This window comes from Halichoerus grypus, chromosome 5, assembly GCF_964656455.1.
Source record: "Halichoerus grypus chromosome 5, mHalGry1.hap1.1, whole genome shotgun sequence".
Lineage (NCBI taxonomy): Eukaryota > Metazoa > Chordata > Mammalia > Carnivora > Phocidae > Halichoerus > Halichoerus grypus.
The window spans coordinates 155,377,514-155,398,918 of NC_135716.1; positions in this window are offsets into that span (position 1 = coordinate 155,377,514).

Consider the following 21,405-nt stretch of genomic DNA (forward strand, 5'->3'; position numbering starts at 1 on the left):
AGGAATGTTGAAAAAGAAAAGCAAAGCTGGCGGCATCACAATTCCAGACTTCCAGCTCTACTACAAAGCTGTCATCATCAAGACAGTATGGTACTGGCACAAAAACAGACACATAGATCAATGGAACAGAATAGAGAGCCCAGAAATGGACCCTCAAATCTATGGTCAACTAATCTTTGACAAAGCAGGAAAGAATGTCCAATGGCAAAAAGACAGTCTCTTCAACAAATGGTGTTGGGAAAATTGGACAGCCACATGCAGAAGAATGAAACTGGACCATTTCCTTACACCACACACAAAAATAGACTCCAAATGGTTGAAAGACCTCAATGTGAGACAGGAGTCCATCAAAATCCTAAAGGAGAACACAGGCAGCAACCTCTTCGACCTCAGCCGCAGCAACTTCTTCCTAGAAACATCGCCAAAGGCAAGGGAAGCAAGGGCAAAAATGAACTATTGGGACTTCATCAAGATAAAAAGCTTTTGCAAAGCAAAGGAAACAGTCAACAAAACCTAAAGACAACTGACAGAATGGGAGAAGATATTTGCAAATGACATATCAGATAAAGGGTTAGTATCCAAAATCTATAAAGAACTCATCAAACTCAACACCAAAAGAACAAAGAATCCAATCAAGAAATGGGCAGAAGACATGAACAGACATTTTTCCAAAGAAGACATCCAAATGGCCAACAGACACATGAAAAAGTGTTCAATATCGCTCGGCATCAGGGAAATCCAAATCAAAACCTCAATGAGATACCACCTCACACCAGTCAGAATGGCTAAAATTAACAAGTCAGGAAATGACAGATGTTGGCGGGGATGCGGAGAAAGGGGAACCCTCCTACACTGTTGGTGGGAATGCAAGCTGGTGCAGCCACTCTGGAAAACAGTATGGAGGTTCCTCAAAAAGTTGAAAATAGAGCTACCATATGATCCAGCAATTGCACTACTGGGTATTTACCCCAAAGATACAAAAGTAGGGACCCGAAAGGCTACGTGCACCCCGATGTTTATAGCAGCAATGTCCACAATAGCCAAATTGTGGAAAGAGCCAAGATGTCCATCAACAGATGAATGGATAAAGAAGATGTGGTATATATATACAATGGAATATTATGCAGCCATCAAAAGGAATAAGATCTTGCCATTTGCAACGACGTGGATGGAACTGGAGGGTATTATGCTGAGCGAAATAAGTCAAACAGAGAAAGACATGTATCATATGACCTCACTGATATGAGGAATTCTTAATCTCAGGAAACAAACTGAGGGTTGCTGGAGTGGGGGGTGGGGTGGGAGGGATGGGATGACTGGGTGATGGACACTGGGGAGGGTATGTGTTCTGGTAAGCGCTGTGAATTGTGCAAGACTGTTGAATCTCAGATCTGTACCTCTGAAACAAATAATGCAATATATGTTAAGAAAGAAAAAAAGAAGAAGAAGAAGAATGTAGCAGGAGGGGAAGAATGAAGGGGGGGAAATCGGAGGGGGAGAAGAACCATGAGAGACGATGGACTCTGAAAAACAAACTGAGGGTTCTAGAGGGGAGGGGGTTGGGAGGATGGGTTAGCCTGGTGATGGGTATTGAGGAGGGCACGTTCTGCATGGAGCACTGGGTGTTATGCACAAACAATGAATCATGGAACACTATATCTAAAAGTAATGATGTAATGTATGGGGATTAACATAACAATAAAAAAAAATTAAAAAAAAAAAAAAAGAAGTTCAATGGATGGCAAATAAGCATGTGAGAAAGTGTTCAATTGTCCTGGTTTAAAGGCAAATTCAGTTCACGTGGAGCTGCTTTGCACTCCGTAGAAGAGCTGCAATGTAGAAGATGGAGCTCGCAGGTGTTAGCAAGAGTGTGGAGGAATCAGAGCCCTCCTCCACTGCTGGCTGGAACACAAAGCCATAAAACCATTTTGGAAAATAGTTTGGCAATTTCTTAAAAAGCTAGATTTACACGTATCTTAGGATCCCAGCTATTGTCAGGTAAATACTCCTCGGTATTTATCCAAGAGAAACGGAAGCGCATATCCATGGGAAAACTTGAACCCGAATGTTCACAGGAGCTTTATTTGTAACAGCCCATCCAATGAATGGATAAACAACTTTTGGTATATAAAATATATGAAATTAGAGGAAATGCAAATACACCCCTATTGACAGAAAGCAGATGGGTGGTTGCCTGGGGACGAGGGGCGAGGAGTGAAGGGGGCAGATTTCAAAGGGGCCAGAGGAAATTTTAGGAAGGATGGGTAAGTTTACTATCTGGGGCGGCAGTTGCTTCACAGGTGTATACATTTCCCCAAACTTACCCCTCTGTAGGCTTTAGAGATCTTCAGTTTTTGTCTGTCAGTTATACCTCAATAAAACCGTGGAAAATGAGATTCATATGTGAAGAGGGGGTTTGAGAGCTGTTGGAGGCCCTGAGTGGTTCAACTCTGGCTCCGTCTAGGTTACTCCTTATTAAGAAACTGTTTTTTAAAATTAAAACTCCAATAGAGGCCAGGCCCTCCCTGTACTAGGCACTTCTGCTTTGTGTTCTCGGGACCTGGGAGGAGCCTGTGCAAGCAGGTGGCCCCCAAAAGAGCATGGGGTGGGGAAGGGCTTGGGAAATCCCTTCCCATCTCCATTCAGCTTTCAGCTTCACAGGTGTGTTGTCCTGGCCCTTTTAGAAAGCGAGTTCCGTGGAGCATTTCCCTAAACCTCCTTCTAGACGCTGGGGGAAGCTGAAGGATCAGTGTGTTCGAGCGAGACTGGCAGTTGGCCGAGCGATCATCCGGGCTCAGAGCTAAGCCAGGGACGGGGAGTCTCGGGGGGCAGGGCCCTGGGCATTTGCTCCGTGTGCTCGTCATCTTCCAGCTCCCCGGGGACGTGGGGCTGTCTCACGCGTATTGCAGCCTGTCTACTGTGAAGGCAAACTCGGCAGGCAGACTGGGCTCGGCTGAGACAATGCGTCTGCTCACGGTCTGGTGCTCTTGCCCTCCCTGCACCAACTCAAGTGAGGATTTTTAATGATGCTCAGAAATGGTTTGCAATGGAAATCACCACTGGATTCCACCCACAGCCTCTTGGTGTATATGTGTGTGTGTGTGTGTGTGTGTGTAGGATACAAACCCAAGGCAGATGCCACTTGGCTCCCGACCCATCTCCAGGGGCAGCTGTGCAAGTCTCCCCTCTCCTGGCTCGCCAGTCCTTGGAAGGCCCTGCTGGATGGATGGATAAAGGCGGGCTCAGCAGGAGCTGAGTTGTGAGTCTCCAACTGGATCAGCTGACAGTGTAGACAACAGAAGGAACGGGCTCTGAAGGCAGGAGGGACTGAGGGAGTGACGAAATGAGCGTGGGTGTAAGTCCCAGAGTCCTTCCTATAACCCCGAGCACTGCTGGCCACCGCACATCAGAGGCCGTGCCGTACAGTGGAACACTTTCAGCAACTTCCTTGGCCTCCACCTAATAGACGCCAGCAGCATTGACCACCCCGCTGCCCCCACCAAAGTCAGGACAAGCAAAACTGTCCCCAGACATTGCCAAATGTCCCTTGGGGGAGAGATCACCCCAGTTGAGAGCCACTGGACTAACCACTTTGGACCTCGGTTGCATCACCTGTGAAATGGCCGCACTGGACCTCCTTGAAGGCAGAGGGTTGGACTAGACCTGCACCGTCCAATATGGCAGCCATGAGTCACACTGGGCTACTGAACACTTGAAACGCGGCTCATGTGACAGAGATATCCTGCGTGTGGAAAACACAGGCTGCATTTTGAAGACTGAGTATGATAAAAATCATGCAAAATATCTCATCCATAATTTTCATATTGCTTCCATGTTGAAACGATATTTTGGATGTATAATAAACTAAAATATGTTATTAAAATTAATTTCACAAGTTCCTTTTTACTTTTTAAAATGTGGCTAAGAGGAAATCTACGATGGCTTACGTGTCTCACCGCATTTCTATCAGGCGGTGTTGGTGTAGAGAAGAGACAAATGTGAATCGAAGAGTCACCAGAGAGAGTCACCAAGAGGATGTGCTGCTCATAAGGGCCGGGAGGACACAGTGCTTGGAGCGGTGGAAGACAGTGACAAGGAACGCCGTGTGGCAGATGAGAGCATGGATGGGGGGATGCCAGGGGTCAGGGGTCTGGGCTCAGGGAAGGCTCCCTTGAGGAAGTGATGCTACAGAGAAGCTCTGAGGGAGGAGGAGGAAGAAGAGCACTTGGTGCAGAGGGGACAGCTAATGCCAAAGCGCTGAGCTGGGTGGGAGCACAAAGCAGCTGAGACAGCATGGTGGGGAGTAGGGCAGACCATGCCGGGCTTCTTGGGCTGGGGTGAGGAGCCGGTCTCCATCCTGAAAGCAGTGGGAAACTGTCAAAGGGATTTTAAACAGTGGGGTGACATGATCTGATTTGCATTTTAAATAAACCCTCTATCTTTGCTGTTTTATCTCCTCTCCTAAGAGGTCACAGAAGGTTCTAGAACAGGCTGCTGGGTCCAAATCTGAGCTCCATTACTTGCTACCTCGTAATCTTGGGTAAGTAACTTAAATTCCCAGTGCCTCAGTTTCCACATCTGTAAAATGGGGATGACGATGATAACAGCATTTACTTTGTGAGGTTGTTAGGATGTTTAAATGAATTATTATGCGGAGAACACGTAGAACAGAGTTGGGCACCGTAACCACTTGGTGTTATTCGATATTAACTTTCTGATGGTGGAGCCCTCGACCTTAGAAGTCTCGGCTTTTCTTGTTCTGAGGGACACAGGGAGAGAAGTCCGCCAAAGACCATGATCCCAAGTTCTCTCCCACAGCGGGATTCCTTGCAGTTCCTCCCAGCACTGCTTCCTTTTAAAGCCAGTCTGAATAAAGAGGTGCCATCCCAGCAGGAAGGAGAAGAATGAGCTTCCCTTGGTTCTTGTCCACCCCCCGAGAGCGCCCCAAGCTGCCAGGCCAAGGCGGGGAGAAGGCACATCTTTCACAACTTCATGCACGTATTTGGAAAAGTCCTTGATTGTTAACTTCTTTGACCACATTCCAAGAACCCAGCAGTACCTCCTCAGAGGGTGACCCCTGGGAGCCAAGACCGGTCTAGGATATGTTGCAAATTGCCCAAGGGTTTATAGCAGCTTTGGCAGCCTGACATGTGTACATAAGAGCTCAAAATCTTGAAAATCCATCTGGGTACTAAGCTGGGTACCTCTGGAGCTCTGCAAGCTAATTCGAGCAGAAGCTTCCTAGCCGTGCTTAGCCGCGAGCCTGGCTTGCCATAAGTGGATAGCTTTGGGCAACTCTCCATTGCGCCCGTCTCCTGGGAGGATTAAGTTCATGCTGTGTGCGCCAGGGGCAGGGGAAGAGAGGCTCCCGTCAGCCTTGACCCAGGGAGACCCAGACTTGTCCATTCATCTTCTTCCTCCCTATACAAACAAGAACTAAATTTGGTCTAAGCTTGCTTAGGAATTTTGCTCACCCTGAGATAGACCTTGGGAGCTTAATCCTTTGGGGTCCCAAGGGATTCTGGATCAACTTCATTCTCTCCAAAGGATAGCCTGGGGGTGGCATGATCCAGTGTGGTGGGGCAGCTCCAGACACAGCCTCCCTGTGTGACAGTTTCCCAAGCAGAGGGGAAAGGGTTGTGAACAAACCTCTTTGCACGCTGTGATAGAATAAGAAATAGATTTGCCTTTGTCTCTGCTCCTGTCACAGTGTTCCTAAAACCCTTGTAATTTCCTGAGGGATAGTGGTGCTAGGTCTTTGACCCTGGGTCCTGACAGAAGAGCTTCTAATACCCTTGGAATCTCGGGGTGATGAGTGTGTCTTTTTGTATGTTAATGAGATGACTGGTGGCTGGGGGCCCCTAGATAGCACCAGGATGGGGGCTGGCCACCAGAAAGATCAAGTCATGATTAGAAGCTGGGAACTTACAGCCCCACCTCTAACCTCTGGGGAGGGACAAGGGGCTGCTGATTGAGTTAATTGATTATGCCCATGTGACGAGTGCCCCATAGCAATCTCTAACCTATGGAGTTCAGAGAGCACCTGGGTTGGTTAACATGTGAGGTGTGGGGAGGGCAGCACACCTCGAGAATGAATGGAAACCCCACGCTCCCTTCCCACATCTTGTCCTATGCATCTCTTCAGCTGGCTGGTCACCTGTATCCATTGTAATGTTCTTTGTAATAAGTCAGTAAGCATCGATAAATGTTTCCCTGAATTCTGTGAGCCATTCTAGCAAATTATCAAACCCAAGGAGGGGTTCTAGAACATTTATAGCCAGCCAGCCAGAATGATGGGTGACAACCTGAGACTTGCAAGTGAGTCCGAGCCGGCGGCCAGTGGGACTGAGCTCCTAACCTGTGGGGTCTGCCCTAACTCCAGGCAGAAAGTGTCAGATTTGAGTTAAATTGTAGGACGACCATCTCAGTGTCCATTGAGAACAGAGAATTGCTTGATGTGGAGAGGTCTGGTTGAATTGGAAGTGTTCTGAGAGCCAAAGAAAACAACTTTCTTTTGCATGTTCTCTCTTATCAGAGAACTTTCCCTAAAGTGCCCAGCAGACCTTGTCTTGTGTCTGTTGGTCAGAACCGTGTCACCAGCGCACCCCAGAACAATCCCTGGAGTTAGGATGGCCTGGCTGGGTTAGACCAGCCATGACGCACGCCTGGGGGCCAGCCAGGCTTTGGTGGCAAGGAAGCCCTGGAGAATGGATGCTGGTAGGGACTCTATTGTCCTGCAGAGCCTTTGTCCCAAGAGCAACAGGGAGCCATTGTAAGGTGGGATGCAGCAGAATGACATGATCAGATTTGTGTTTTTAAAAGACACTCGGGCAGGAGACTGGCGAATGGGTTGAAAGGAGGCAAGAACAGAAGTGGGGAGATTAGTTCCAAGCTGTCCAGGCTTTTATAACAATGAATAAAGTCAGCTAGGATTTCATTCTAGCTATACATACTTTTTGTTAAGACTTTACTATTTCGCAGGATAATGCTTTGAAGAACCTCCTGATAGATTTTCCCTTCTTAACAATTCACTTTTTTGCTCTCTCGCAGCCCTTAAAACTGGGCTAGGAGACCAAGCTCATTGCCCAGGAAAGAGGAGAGAGGCTACTACCTACAACAAAGAAATCATTGCTTGCCCTAAGTTTCAAACTAGACTTTCTAAGTCCATGGAAAGACAAGAGTCAGCAAACTGTGGCATGCAAGTCAAATCCTAAAAGATTTGCCATCTGGTCCTTTATGGAAATGTTTGTCGTCCTAGTCTAGAAAGGCAGACTTTGGAGAGAGGAGGCATTTTCTTGGAACATCTAAAGCTAACTTCTTCATATCAAGATCCACGGCTTAGAAGAATTACCACAGAGCAGGAGGGACTAGGATCTATCTTGAGGGAAGTTTGGCCACACAAGATTGGGGAATGTTCCTCTAGTGTTGAGGCAGGCAAGGCAGGATGGGCTTTAGATGTGAATGTCCTGACTTACCCAGAGTCAGAACTCCCAAAGGCCCATGGGCATATATCCGGGGAAACTTCAAGGCACCCATTTGCATTTTCATGGATGGCTCCAGTGTGGCTCAGAGACAGCAGAGGTAAGTGGCTGGGGGAGACTCCTTGGAAAGGTGAACGTCCAAGCAGCCTCACCTAATTCCACACACTCTGGTCTCTGGACAACTTTGACATTTCAGGAAGGCCTTGCCTGATCCCCCTTCCTCATTCCACGAAGCTAGCTCCCCCGTTATATCCTTACAAAGAGCTCCAGCCTTCCCCTTTCATAATGCTCATTACACCTGTAATTCTTCACGATCTGTTTAGCCTAGCAGACCGTTAGTTCTATGAGGCAGGTGCTGTAACTTGTTTGTGGTTTTATCCTTTTCATGTAACTCAGTGATACCACTGACTTGGTATGCCACGAAGGAATGGTGTGCCACGAAAGAATGAATGACTAGCTCGGAAGACCACTCCTTAGTCGATCCCTAGCTGTTTGATATTTTATTGTCTAGTAGCTCTTGGCACCATCCCTATGAAAGGCAGGATCCCAATTTAAGAGAGCAGAAGAGAAAACCATTAACGGAGGGGCCGCATTTGTAGGCAGCACTCAGAAACCACAGAAAGCCTTAGAGCGTTCTTGACATTTAAGCGTCTACACTTACATATGCCCATTACCGGACTCTTCAATAAGCCGTGGCTGGTATCTGTGGCGAACGAAGGCTTTCCCCTGTCAGTGTCTAAGCGGAAGAGGTGAAGCCAACTGGCCATCCTGTCGCTGACCCAATTAGCTTGAGGCATGACCCCGGTGTGGACGGACAGGAACAATGTATTGTAGGAGACGTTGTCTGGCGGCAGCGTCCTTGGAGAAAGAGAAGTGGGGTGGGGATGTGACCGAATAATTCAAACATTTCTGTGCTTTTCTGTATGGGTGTTATACTTCGATTACAAGTTAAAAAATGCAAAAAGGAAAAGACAACAGTCTTGACAAGTTTTTACCCAAATCAATAATAATAGTAAAAAACAACATTTGTTTCATGTTCGACAAGGGCTGGATGCTCTGCAAAACAGTTGGCCTGTGTTTTCTTGTTTAAGCTTGAGAACGGCCCTAGGAGATATTTATCATTGATTGGAAAACTAGGCAATGAACCCTGCTTGTAGGAGACATTGCCCAGGTCCCGAGACAGAGCAGCAAACAAGGGTCTGTCCCCATGCAGCTCACATTCCAGTGGATAGGTACCCATATCAGCCCCAACCTGTAATTTAAAAAAAAAACAAAACACAACAACAAAAAACAGGTTCTGCTTAAATTCTGTTTCTGGTAATTGATCAGGTCAGGATTCATTTCCAGAAGTCTCTGACTCCAAAACTCCTAACCACTCTGCTGCTTTCTTCACGTTGATTCATCCCAAAAGTTGTGCAGACAAACTCTTTAAACTAGCTCAGGAGTTCTTCAGGATATTGTAAGACAGACAGATCCTTTTTATTTATTTTTAAAGCAGAAAAGTTTCGTGTCACTGCAGAGTGTGAGGGAGGGTGGGTTGAGGGGCTCCAACATTGTTTCGAGGACACCCCTTGGGGTCTGCTATCCTTGGTGTCAGCTTCCTTCTCTGCAGGAGCTCCCCACGGAAGCCCCAGGCTTGCATCGTCCCTATGACTGGCCATCCCGAGAGGGCTGGCGTACCCTTCTCCTCGGCTGTGGCACAAATCAGGACAGTGTCTGGCTTGGGGCATGTACCTTTCCCAGAACAAACTGCTTATAAGGCCAAGGGTATGGGCATTCTTTTTATAATTTTATTTATTCTTTAAATATGTTATATAGTCAAGTGGCACAAAATTCAAGGTCAAAAGGAAAAGGCTACAATGGAAAGGTGCCCCCCCCCCCCCCGCCACCCTGTACCCTCAGTACCCAGCTTCCCTTCCTGGAGGGTCTTGTTCTTCGTGTACCGAGAACACTCGAACGCAAAGGGAGTAGAGGCATCGCTGGCTGGCCCTGCTTAATAGATAAAGAAAGATGGTGGGGCTTAGCCTGAGCTTCCTAACACTGTGCTGCTCAAGTGTGATGGGACCCTGAAATACTTCCCCACTTCCGACGGAGGCCACCTTTCCATGAGTCCCCTCCTATTCCACGAAACCTGCTTTCTAGAACCTTGGAGAGGCCAGGCCAGTGATTGGAAAGAGTAGTCCCCACAGGAGACAAATACATTGGTGTTCTGGGTGGTCTTGTGATTTGGTTTACTGAAGGCTGACCGTGGGGCTGGTGCTCAGACAAGAGTGTCACTGGCAGAGACAAGACCTAGGAATGGGGTGACCACTCTAAAGCACCACATTACCTCAGCCCCTGTGAGTTCTCCTCACTCTTGGTGCCTGTTTCTCCCTAATGACTTTTTTTTTTTTTAAAGATTATTTATTTGTCAGAGAGAGAGAGAGCAGAAGCAAGGGGAGCTGCAGGTAGAGGGAGAAGCAGGCTTCCCGCTGAACAGGGAGCCCGATGTGGGGCTCAGTCCCAGGACCCTGGGATCATGACCTGAGCTGAAGGCAGACGCTTAATGACTGAGCCACCCAGGCATCCCTCTAATGACTTTTTAAATGACTTTTCAAAATACCCTAATTCTCTCCTATCCAGTTCCTATGCAGGTAAGAGACATTCGAAACATTGAGTTATTAGTTTTAAGAACAGCCAGAGTGATTAGTTGTCTGAATCTTTGGTGAGAAGAAGCAGATCGATTTTGGTCACCAGCAATAGGCCATGTTGTGGAGAGTCAGTGAGCCAGCATGCATTCTGCAAGCTCACTACTGGGGGTTGATTTAGGGTTATGGTTGGGCCATTTGGCAGGACAAGATCATTATTTCTAATGTCTGCTGAATGTAGCTCTTCCCTCAGCTTCAAAAGGACCAAGAATATGTTAGAAATGAATATTTCTTGACCATCCTTTCGAGATCATGCATAGTATTTTAACTCCAACATATAATGAAATAATAAATATTCAAGGTCATAAAGTTGGCATGCTGTTTTGTTTTATCTTTTATTTAAGTGGATGTTTTCCTTTGCAATGAAACATTTTGTTGCCAAAGACCATTTGGCTCTGTTTCCGTGCCCCCATCAAATTCTCCAGACTCTTGCTAACCCAGAACCTATTTAAATAAATCATATGCATATTGGCATTCTGTGGGAACTGGGGTCACAAGAAAAGCTGTCCATTTTCTTCTTGTGTCAATCCTCCAAACACTCTCCAAATTCTCTGCCCATGGCTATAAGTTGTTGACAAAAGAGTGTGAGCGTTGGCACATAGCAAGAGTGGATGACAGGTCAAATACTGACCTATTCCAGCATTCACCAGGCAGGAACCAATGTCTGAGATCAGAATTATTCAGAGACTGGCTAGAGATCTGGGACTCTCACAGGGTTGGCTGAAGAGTGCTGGCAGTGGAGGGTGGAGAAAATTCAACATGCTGCTTTCAGAACAGAACACAAAGATGATTGACATGTGGTCCCATTTTGGGGACCCTACAGTCTAGGATGGGAGATGGAGGTTCATTCAGGAAATATTTATGGCACATCTACTATGTGCCAAGGACAGGGGAGACAGAGGTAAGATGGGGGTCTGCTTGCTTGTAGCCCAAAACTTGAAGGGATACAGAAATGTAAACAGAGATCCATGACCTCAAATGGGAAGTGAATGCCAAGGGCTCTTGGGAGAACGGATGGGGGGCATAGAGGATCAGAGATAGCTTCATGGAGGAGGTAACAGAAGCCTTGAAAGATGAAAAGGAATTTGTCAGACACACGAGATAGGAAGGACATTGGGGTAGAAGTCGCCGGGAGGGAAAAGCATGGAGAAATAGTAAGTGGGAATGTTCGGGAATAACAGTAATGATAATACTAGCCGACATTTCTGTAGCACCAACATCAGGCACTGCTCTTAGATTTCAGGGATACTGGCCCGCTCAATCCTTCTGCACAGATGGGACTGGACCACGTGCTTGTGATCACAGAGTTTATTAGTGGCAGAGCTGGGACTCAGACCCTGGCAGGCTGGCTCTGGAGTTCGTGCCCTTCACCACCACACTCTGTCACCATGAGCCCTGAGCCCGTGACACAGGAGTGGAGGGACGCCGTGGAAATGACAGCGGCACGTATGTCAGGGCTGGATGGTGGCGAGCGTTGTCTGCCATCTGCCCGAGCTGAGACTTTACCCTGTAGCAGAGAAGGAGTCTGCGTAGGAGAGCTTGCAACCTGAGTGTGCTTTGGACAAATCACCCTGGCATCTGTGATGGTGACCTAGAGCCGAGGAACTTGCAGGTTGGCTTAAGGCAGCTGGGCAGCTGCGGGTATCCGGGTCAGACCCGGTGACACCTGAAGGGCAGGAGCCGTGGGCTGAGAGTTTTTAAGGAGTAAAATGACCAGGCTTAGGGGAACAGTTGGATACAGCGAGGTGACAGGGGTAGTCAGAGGCTGAGGCTTATAGCTGCTTCTCTGGGCTGTTGCCATGTGGGGAGTCTATTCCTCCATTGACATGCTGCTACGCCCCCCCACCGCAGGCTGTCCCAGTGTGGACCAGTTAGCTCCCTTTAGTCCTGCAGACCCCAGCCTGCAGAAATAACAAAGGCGCGGAGGCCTGCGTGTGACAGAGGCATCAGACAGAGGGTTAGCTGTGTCTTCTCAGGGGGTCTGAAGCTCTTCCCACCGCAGAGTCTGCTAAACCCAGATCCTCTTCCCCCAACCCCCCCAGTCTTGGAGCCCCAAGTCCCCATTTCCTCCCACCCAAGAAAGCAAAAATATAGTTGGCATTATTCTAGCTTCAGCACCCCAGGAACACTTAGCATTTTCTGGCAACGCAGGTATCTCTTCATTGTTTTGACCTCCCCTTCCAGACTAATTTCTTAGCCTCACCTCTGCATACCCAAGAGGCTCATTAAAGCGTTTCCCGAACAATAGAGCAAATCTCTCCCAGAGACGAATTTTGCTACCACCCCTGGAATGCAAAAACAGCCACAGGCATCTCTGAAAACTGCAGTTTTCGTTCCTCCCATAATATTAAATATTACAAAAAAGGCCAAGAACGGAGACCATCTGATTTATCTCATTTGTCACCGAACAAACACTTATTTTTTTTTTTTAAAGATTTTATTTATTTATTTGAGAGAGAGAGAGAATGAGAGAGAGAGAGAGCATGAGGGGGGGAGGGTCAGAGGGAGAAGCAGACTCCTCGCTGAGCAAGGAGCCCGACGCGGGACTCGATTCCGGGACTCCAGGATCATGACCTGAGCCGAAGGCAGTCGCTTAACCAACTGAGCCACCCAGGCGCCCCATGAACAAACACTTATTGAGGGAGAATTTCCACCTCTAGTAATAGAGGGTCAATCTTCTTGCTAAAGATGGTGAGAAACACTGGACAAACCAAAAAATGGTCAGTTGTATTGAGAGCTCAGCCAGCTCTCGTCCAGGCTGCAGTCCAGCTCCAGACCACCTTGGTGGCCCAGAAAAATCTCAATTCCTGCAACTGGATTAAGATGGTCCTGGATTGCTAGTGCCCCCACCCCTCGACCTCCACCCCCTGAGCACCGGCAACAGCAAACATAAATCTTCTCTGGTGGAAGGGATCATCATGTGAAGCCTCAAGTTATGCCTACAAAAGATTTTTCTAATACAGCATCCAACATTCAAATCAAAGTAAACCAGGCATGTCGTGGAGTAAACATGATAATATGGCCGACATCCGTCAGAAAAAAAGACAAGAGAAATAAGTTCAGATATAAAAATTATCAGACACAAATTTAAGATAGTTTTTGAGGGGCACCTGGGTGACACAGTCGGTTAAGCATCTGACTCTTGGTTTCAGCTCAGGTCTTGACCTCATGGTCATTGGGCTCTGTGCTCAACGTGGAATCTGCTTGAGACTCTCTCTCCCTCTTCTTCTGCCCCTCCCCCCTCAAATAAATAAAAATAAATCCTAAAAAAATAAAATAAAAGAGTTTTTAAGTAACTATTATATGTGAGCCTTTCATGCTAGGCATTGAGGATAAAATAGGGAGCGAACAGAGCATAACTCCTGCCCTTATAGTGCTTTATAGTCTCCTCAGGGAGACAGACATTAATCAAATAAATCACCCTGTGGTAGATTGATTGCAAAACTGGGTCCAGTTCTGAATGTACAGTGGTGCCTATGGTTACTGTGGAAAACCATATGGAGGTTCCTCAAAAAATTAAAAATAGCAATACTATATGACCCAGCAATTCTACTTCTGGGTATATACCCCAAATAATTGAAAGCAGGGTCTCAAAGAAATATTTCTACACCCATGTTCTAGTGGCTTTACTCACAATAGCTAAAATGTGGAAGCAATCCAACTGGCCATTGGCAGATAGACGAATACACAAATTGGGGTATATACACAAAGTGGAATATTATTCAGCCTTAAAAAGGAAGGAAACTCTAACATGCTACAACATGGATGAACCTTGAAGATGTTTTGCTAAGTGAAATAAGGCAGTCACAAAAAGACAAACACCTTATGATGCCACTTACATGAGGTATGTAGAGTCACCTAAATAATAAAGACAGAAAGTAGAAGGGTGTTTGACAGGGGCAGCGGGAGGGAAGAACGGGGAGGTATTGTTTAATAGGCATCAAGTTTCCACTTTACAAGATGAAGTGAGTTATGGAGACAGATGGTAGTGATGGTTGCACAACAACATGAATATATTCAATACCACTGAACTGTATACTCAAAAATGGTTAAGATGGTAAATTATATGTTAAGTGTGTGTTTTTAAAAAAGATTTTATTTATTTGAGAGTGAGAGAGAGCATGAGCTGGGGGAGAGGCAGAAGCAGACTCCCCGCTGAACAGGGAGCCCGATGCAGGACTTGATCACAGGACCCTGGGATCATGACCCAAGCCGAAGGCCAACACAAGTGACTGAGCCACAGGCGCCCCATATTTTAAGTGTGTTTTAACACATTAAAAAAGAAAAAGAAGACAATGGACCCATCCCACTCTTCCCTGTATCCACACGCTTTGTGGTGTGAGTCTTCAGCCCTCCCAACAGGGGAAGGATTTCCCCTTCCTCCGACTGAGCTAGCACTGCATTTGCTTCAGCAATAGAATGAGACAAAAGTTCTTAGAGTTTTCTGATCATTTCAATTCCAGAAGTATTTGTGGGTTTTGTTCTGATGTTTGTGGTGTCTGCTGGTTTTACTCACTGATTTTTTTTTAATGCTCTTATTTATCTATGATTGTGTGCTGCTCAATGTCCTAAGGCATGGACAGAGATTGGCAAACTTCTTCTGTAAAGAACCGTGTAAGTATTTTAGGCTTTGCAGGCCATATACTGTCTGTGTCACTCCTTTGCCTTCTCTTCCTCCTCCTCCTCTTTCTTGTGACAACCCTTAAACGTATGTAAACTGTTTTAGCTTGTGGGTCCTACAAAAACAGGCTGCAGCCCAGATTGGCCTGTGGGCTATAGTTTGCTACCATCTGGCCTAGGATGTCTTTCTCCAAAGAGTTTTGTGTTTCTTTCAAGTGTGTAGGGGCATTATCAGTCTGGAACTACTTTAATTAAATTTATGGCTTATTTTTTTATTGGGCCACTTAGGTGATGTGAATAAGGGCTTCCAGTACATGAGGGCAGTTTACTTTTTTTAAACCCTAGTATATAGGTAATGTATAGTGTTATATTAGTTTTAGTTGTACAATATAGTGATTCAACAATTTTGTATATTACTCAGTGCTCATCATGATAAGTGTACTCTTTTTTTTTTCTTTTAAGATTTTATTTATTCATTTTAGAGACAGAGAAAGAGCGTGAGCAGGGGGAGGAGAAGAGGGGAAGGGAGAGAGTCCACAGCAGACTCTGTACTGAGCATGGAGTCCAATGCGGGCCTTGATCTCAGGACCCTGAGATAATGACCTGAGCCGAAAGCAAGAGTTGGATGCTTAACTGACTGAGCCACCCAGGTGCCCCATGATAAGTGTACTCTTAATACCCTTCATGTATTTCACCCATTCTCCCACCTCTGCTCTGGTAACCATCAGTTTGTTCTTTGTACTTAAGAATCTGTTTTATTGTCTTTTTGTGGTGGTTGTTCATTTTGTTTCTTAAATTCCACATATGAGTGAAATCATTTGGTATTTATCTTTCTCTGTCTGACTTATTTCACTTAGCATTATACCTTCTAGGTCCATCCATGTTGCAAATGGCAAGATCTCATTCCTTTTTATGGCTGAGTAGTATTCCATTGTATATATACCACATCTTTATCCATTCATCTATGGATGGACACTTAGGCTACTTCCATATCTTGGCTATTATAGATAATGCTGTAATAAACATGGGGGTGCATATATTTTTTTGAATTAGTGTTTTTATTTTCTTTGTGCAGATACCCAGTAGTGGAATTACTGGATCATATGGTAGTTCTATTTTTAATTCTTTGAGGAACCTCCATACTGTTTTCCAGAGTGGCTGCACCAGTGTGCATTCCCACCAACAGTGTAAGAGGGTTCCTTTTTCTCCACATCCTCACCAACACTTGTTTCTTGTGTTTTTGATTTTAGCCATTCTGACAGGTGTGAGGTGATAGCTCACTGTGTGTGTGTGTTTTTTTTTAAGATTTTATTTATTTATTTGAGAGAGAGAGTGAGCACGAGCCGGGGGAGGGGTAGAAGGAGAGGGAGAAGCAGGCTCCCCATCGACCAGGGAGCCTGATGCGGGGCTCGATCCTAGGACCCTAGGGTCATGACCTGAGCTGAAGGCAGATGCTTAACGACTGAGCCACCCAGGTGCCCCTAAGGAAGTTTTTAGAAATATTTTACTCATTACTTTTCGTTGTTTGTAGCCAGGAGGACAGTCCAAATAACCTAGCCTGCTATAATGGAAACAGAAGTGTGGGATGAAAGAATTTTATTCTTCTAAAAATTACATCAGATAGCCTTTATGGGAAGAGTGACCTGAGAGACCATTTAAATTTGTTTCATTCAGTTATGTTAGTAAGTCTTAGTGGTAAATGAAACATGCTGTCATTAGGAGAGGGGTGCACAGCAAATGAATGCTGAAAAAAAATCAATGTGAATTTATGACCTTAAAAATAAATATCTTTCAAGCTCTGTTACTAAAAGTGACCCAACAGTAGCAGAAGCACGGGGCCATGAAATACGGTTTTGCATATTTGAAATCTGCTAAGAGAGTAGATTTTAAAAGTTCTCATCACAAAGAAGAAAACTGTAACTATGTGTGGTGACGGGTATGAACTAGATTTATTGTGATCATCACGCCATATATACAAATATCGAATCATTATGTTGCACACCTAAAGCTGACATGCTGTTATATGTCTGTTATACCTCAAGAAAACAAACAGAAGAAATCTCAACCTAGCATCCAGATTTTGATGAATGAGCATCATTCTCTGCTTAAAGAAGTGGGAAAGATTAGAATGATTCTGGAAAATTCTGGAAAATTCAAGAAGCAAGGATAATTTCTGATATGTTTGGATTGAAAGGACTTAAAGAGGCTTTTACTCAACAAGTTGTGACAATCTGAGCGTAAATAATAGAAATAATTATGACTGTAACTGTTTTGAAAAAATTCAGTACATGGAAGTCCACAAGTTCCTAATGACACTCAAAAGACAAAAGTTAATATAAAATGTACAAGAAAGTAGTCATAGTACAAAAGAAGGGATAGGTGTAATCAAATATGCTTAATTTTCATTCCTTTAAATGAGCACGAGAATCTTAATATTTAGAGTTTTTGGTGCTTTTTCACTACATGTTGGGTTATTAAACAAATACATTTTGTGTTTTAATCTATGTAAGCCAGAAAGAATGAACACAAACATGCAAATGAGCCAAGAATCCTGGAAAAAATCAGAAAGGTACCAAGATCAAGAAGGAATGTTTGAAATTATGGGTCAATCAAAAGAACCAAGTTGATAAGGGGTCAGCAATTATTCTGCATCAGTGGTCATTTCCAGTAGGACGGAAGAGAGTTCTAGGCTGATAAATTGGCCAAGTTTCCCAAAGAGGAGAAATGATTGCACAGACAGACTCTCATTCAGGTGTTCTTGCCAATTATGATGAGATTCTGACAAGGCCCACTTAAATATTCCAATAATCCCAACAGAGTAGGTCATTAGATCACAATGATAATCAATTAGGTAACTCTGAACTTGTGAAACTTAAGGAGTGTATCATATCTGGGAAAGAGAGGAAATGTCACAAGGCTGAATTTTTCGTGAAATCAATTCCCACTGATGTAGTGAGTGAAATTTTATTCTGAAAGAAGCGCAGGGCAATGACTGGGGACCCAGGTTTGAATCTCCTTGGACCATGCAACCAGGTCCCATGTTTCAACCAAGAGCTAATAGGTTGACACCCCAGATTGTGCAAACTTAGCTTCTCTGAGGCAGTATTTGTTTCTTCTTTGAGTCTAATAAAAGATGACTACAACCCAAAGAATGTATACATCAGTTGTATCCAAAAGAAACATCTGCAGTGGTGGAAATAATCTATATTGATGCTCCCCACATACTAGCCACCAGCTACATGTAGCTACTGAGCACTTGACATGTAGCTAATGGGAACTGAATTTTAAATTAAATTAAAATTAAATTAAATTTAAATACCATATGTGGTTACTGGCTACTATATTGGACAAAGCAGATATAGATATTTTATCTGGCAAAATTATTACAGTCATAGGAGGTAACCCCAGGAAAGGGGCACATTATTAAAATGTACATCAGTGGTATTAGTATTTTTTAAATGTGTTTCAATATAACAGTAAGAATCAGATTATGCATGTGATAATTTGGGGGTGTTTAAGATCTTTAAGAAAATCTGATATGAGAGCTACCATCTTAAACACTCAGAAGAAAGATTAAATGAGTCAGTAATCAGTTTTTTCATGTTTGTGGAAACCTCATTTTGATAAATCCATCTGTTGTGATTTGTATTTTGTGCGAGTCATGTGTGACTGAGAGGAATGCTAATGGTTTCAATGTATTAAAAGATGCTAAGTGCTTTGCAGAATTATGAGATCAATAAGCTGGATATTAAACAAAGGGAGTAGTGAGTGTTCCTCTCCAAAGCTCCTAGACACGTTTCTTCCTTTGGATTTTCCTATCCTGACTCCTTACATTTTGTGTTTCTAAATATAGATGCACCTAGCTTGAAGAAAACTCAGAATGGGGCTCTGTGACTTCCCACCTTGACCATTTCTATCCCGGGATTGTAAATGTTTTCAGGAAGGTCCAGTGTTTTTAAGAAGACAGTATCCTACTATTCCCTCCACTTAGCCTTTGTAAGTGTACCCCGGTGGATCACCCGGCTTTGTCCACGTGGAGCTCATCCTACCAGTAAGTTCTGCTGAAGACTCCATTGCTGGTCCGTGATGCATTTCCCCACTCACAGGCTGGAAGCTTGCTCCAGAGCGGGGACTCTGGAGCCAGACAGATGGAAGGTTGAATCCCAGCTTTACCACTTAAATCTATGTGACCTACGGCTAATGATTCTGAGCTTGGTGATAATGATAAAAATAGCTACTTCTTAATGGGTTTTGTTAGGATTAAATGACCTAGTTAATGTAAAGCCCTTGGCATTATTATTGATTTCTCAATACATATCTGAATTCTGTGTACTCAGTGAATCAGCTCAGATCCTACCTCCACCCACAAGAATCATACTTATGGCCCCTATTGTCTGACTGACCCAAAATGATATGCCACTTTTCGCTCTGACCAAGAGCATCCAACTCTGCCCTTCTTTTTGCAAATTGGAAATTGCAAATTCGGACTGTGTATTAAGCCTACTGTTCCCACATTCATTCAGTTAGTGAGATTCTTCCCCTGTCTGTGACTTCTCTGTCCTCGAGCCCTAGCACTGGTAGGTGAACCCACTGTCAGAGAAAACAAACCACCAGAAGAAACTTGTGCGGACATCCCGAGCTGCCACCAGCACCTTCCAGCATCTGTGGCTCCGGCTTCTGCTCTCTCCCCCTCCCCGTTCTGTGGATGCAGGGCTTGGGCCGCTGTCTCTGGCAACCTGTGCAAATACTTCTGGCTCCTTAGCTTATCTCCCCTCTCTCTGGCATCCTTCCCATGTTCCCACTTCATCATTCCCAGTGGCCAGCACATGGGGAAATGTGTCCCTTCTCTGCTCCCTGTTACAGCAGAATTCTACTTAAAGAGTGGGATGTTGTCTCCACTTCCTCTTCTCCCCTGAGCTCTCGAACCCTCTCCAATCAGGCTTTTGCCCCCATGGACACGACTCTCACCAAGGTCATCAGTGACCTCCCCACCGCCGTAGCCCAAGGTCAATCCTCAGTCTTGCCATATCCGACCCTTTAGTGGGTGTTGGCACAGCTGATCTCTCCCTTCTCAGGAAATGTTTCTCCCCCTGCCTTCCAGGACACCTAGGTCTCCCCATCTCCCACAGCTGCCCTCCCGTCCCCGTCTCAGTCTCCCTCCCTGGCCCTCTGCATCTCCCAGCCTCTAAACGCTGTAGGTGGTCCAGGCCCCAGGCTTGGAGGTTTTCTTTCTTCCCCACTTGCTTGGTGGTCGTGTCCAGGGAAGTTTCAAATGCCATCTGCATGTGGACAACTCCCAAGTATTGCCTCTCACTCAGGCCTCTCTGCTGGACTCTGCCTTAGGGGTCCAACTTCCTACGAGCTTTTTCCACTAGGCCATGTAATATCTCAAATGTAGAATGTCCCAAATGAACTCTTGGTCTGGCCCCTGAAGCCCGCTCTTTCTCATCTGAGTGAAGGCTTACTCCATCCTTTTGAGTGCTTGGACCCATCCCCTTGGAGCCTTGGCCGCCCCTGGCTTTTGCTCACCTCACATTCAGTGCTTGAGGAAATCCCGTTGTCTCTACCTTCAGACATACCTGGATGTGGCCACCGCTCTCCACCCCCACCTCCCAGCCCGCTGATGTCCCCGCACGGTCTCTAGGGTGTGTTCCTGTGTGAGCGTCTTTCCACCCTTGCTCCCTAGCACAGAGGCCGGGGGGGGCCTGGTTAGGACCTACCCCAGACCTCATCATTCCTGTTCAGAGCCCTCCACGGCTCCTGTCTCATGCAGAGTGACAGCCAAAGTCCAGGCGGTGGCCTCCGCAGCCCTGCACAGCTGGGCCCTGCTGCTCTCTGACCCCGTCTGCTGCCTCCCCCCACCCCGCTCTGCTTTTTTTTTTTTTTTTTTTTTTAAGAGAATCATATGGTGGCTTTATTCTTCTTGCTACTTAAAAAAGGTGATGTGTTGATGGTTAGCATCATACAGGGAAGACCAAGTCCACACTTTGTCCTGCATCATCGGCTGCCGCGTGAGTCTTCTCGGTTGTCGCTTGCCTCCACAGTGACAGATTAGGTCTCTGGGAATACTTCTAATGTAGAGGTCCTTATGTTCTCAGTCGGCTGGGACGCCTCTAGAGCACACTCTGACACTTGAGAGATGCCTCCAAGACCAAGGGATGTGTCTTTATTCTGACCATTCCGGATGTCCAAGCCCAGCCTCAACTTCCCTCTGGGATCACTGTAAACATGGTTGCCCCTCTCTCCTTTCCCCCCGGGAGAGGGCGCTGGGGGCTGGCTGCTGGCCATCTTTCTTGGTAGGGCAGCTCCAGGGGAAAGCACTTTCGAACTGCCCCTGGCCTCCCTGCTGCTCTTGACCGTGACGGAGGTGCTCTGGCTTGGGGCTGGCTTCTCACTCATCGCTGCAGCAACCTTCCCTGTGCCTCTGATCAGTCTGTGCTGGCTTGCTTCTTGGCTGTTTCTTCAATATGCCAAGCTCACTCCCACCTCAGGGCCTTTGCACGTGCCATCCCACATATCTTACTCCTGTACATTTGAAGTTTTTTGGTTTCAGCGAGGCTTTACTTGACCCCTGTCTTTAAAATGAGAACTCTCATCTCCTGATACTTTCTGTTGTC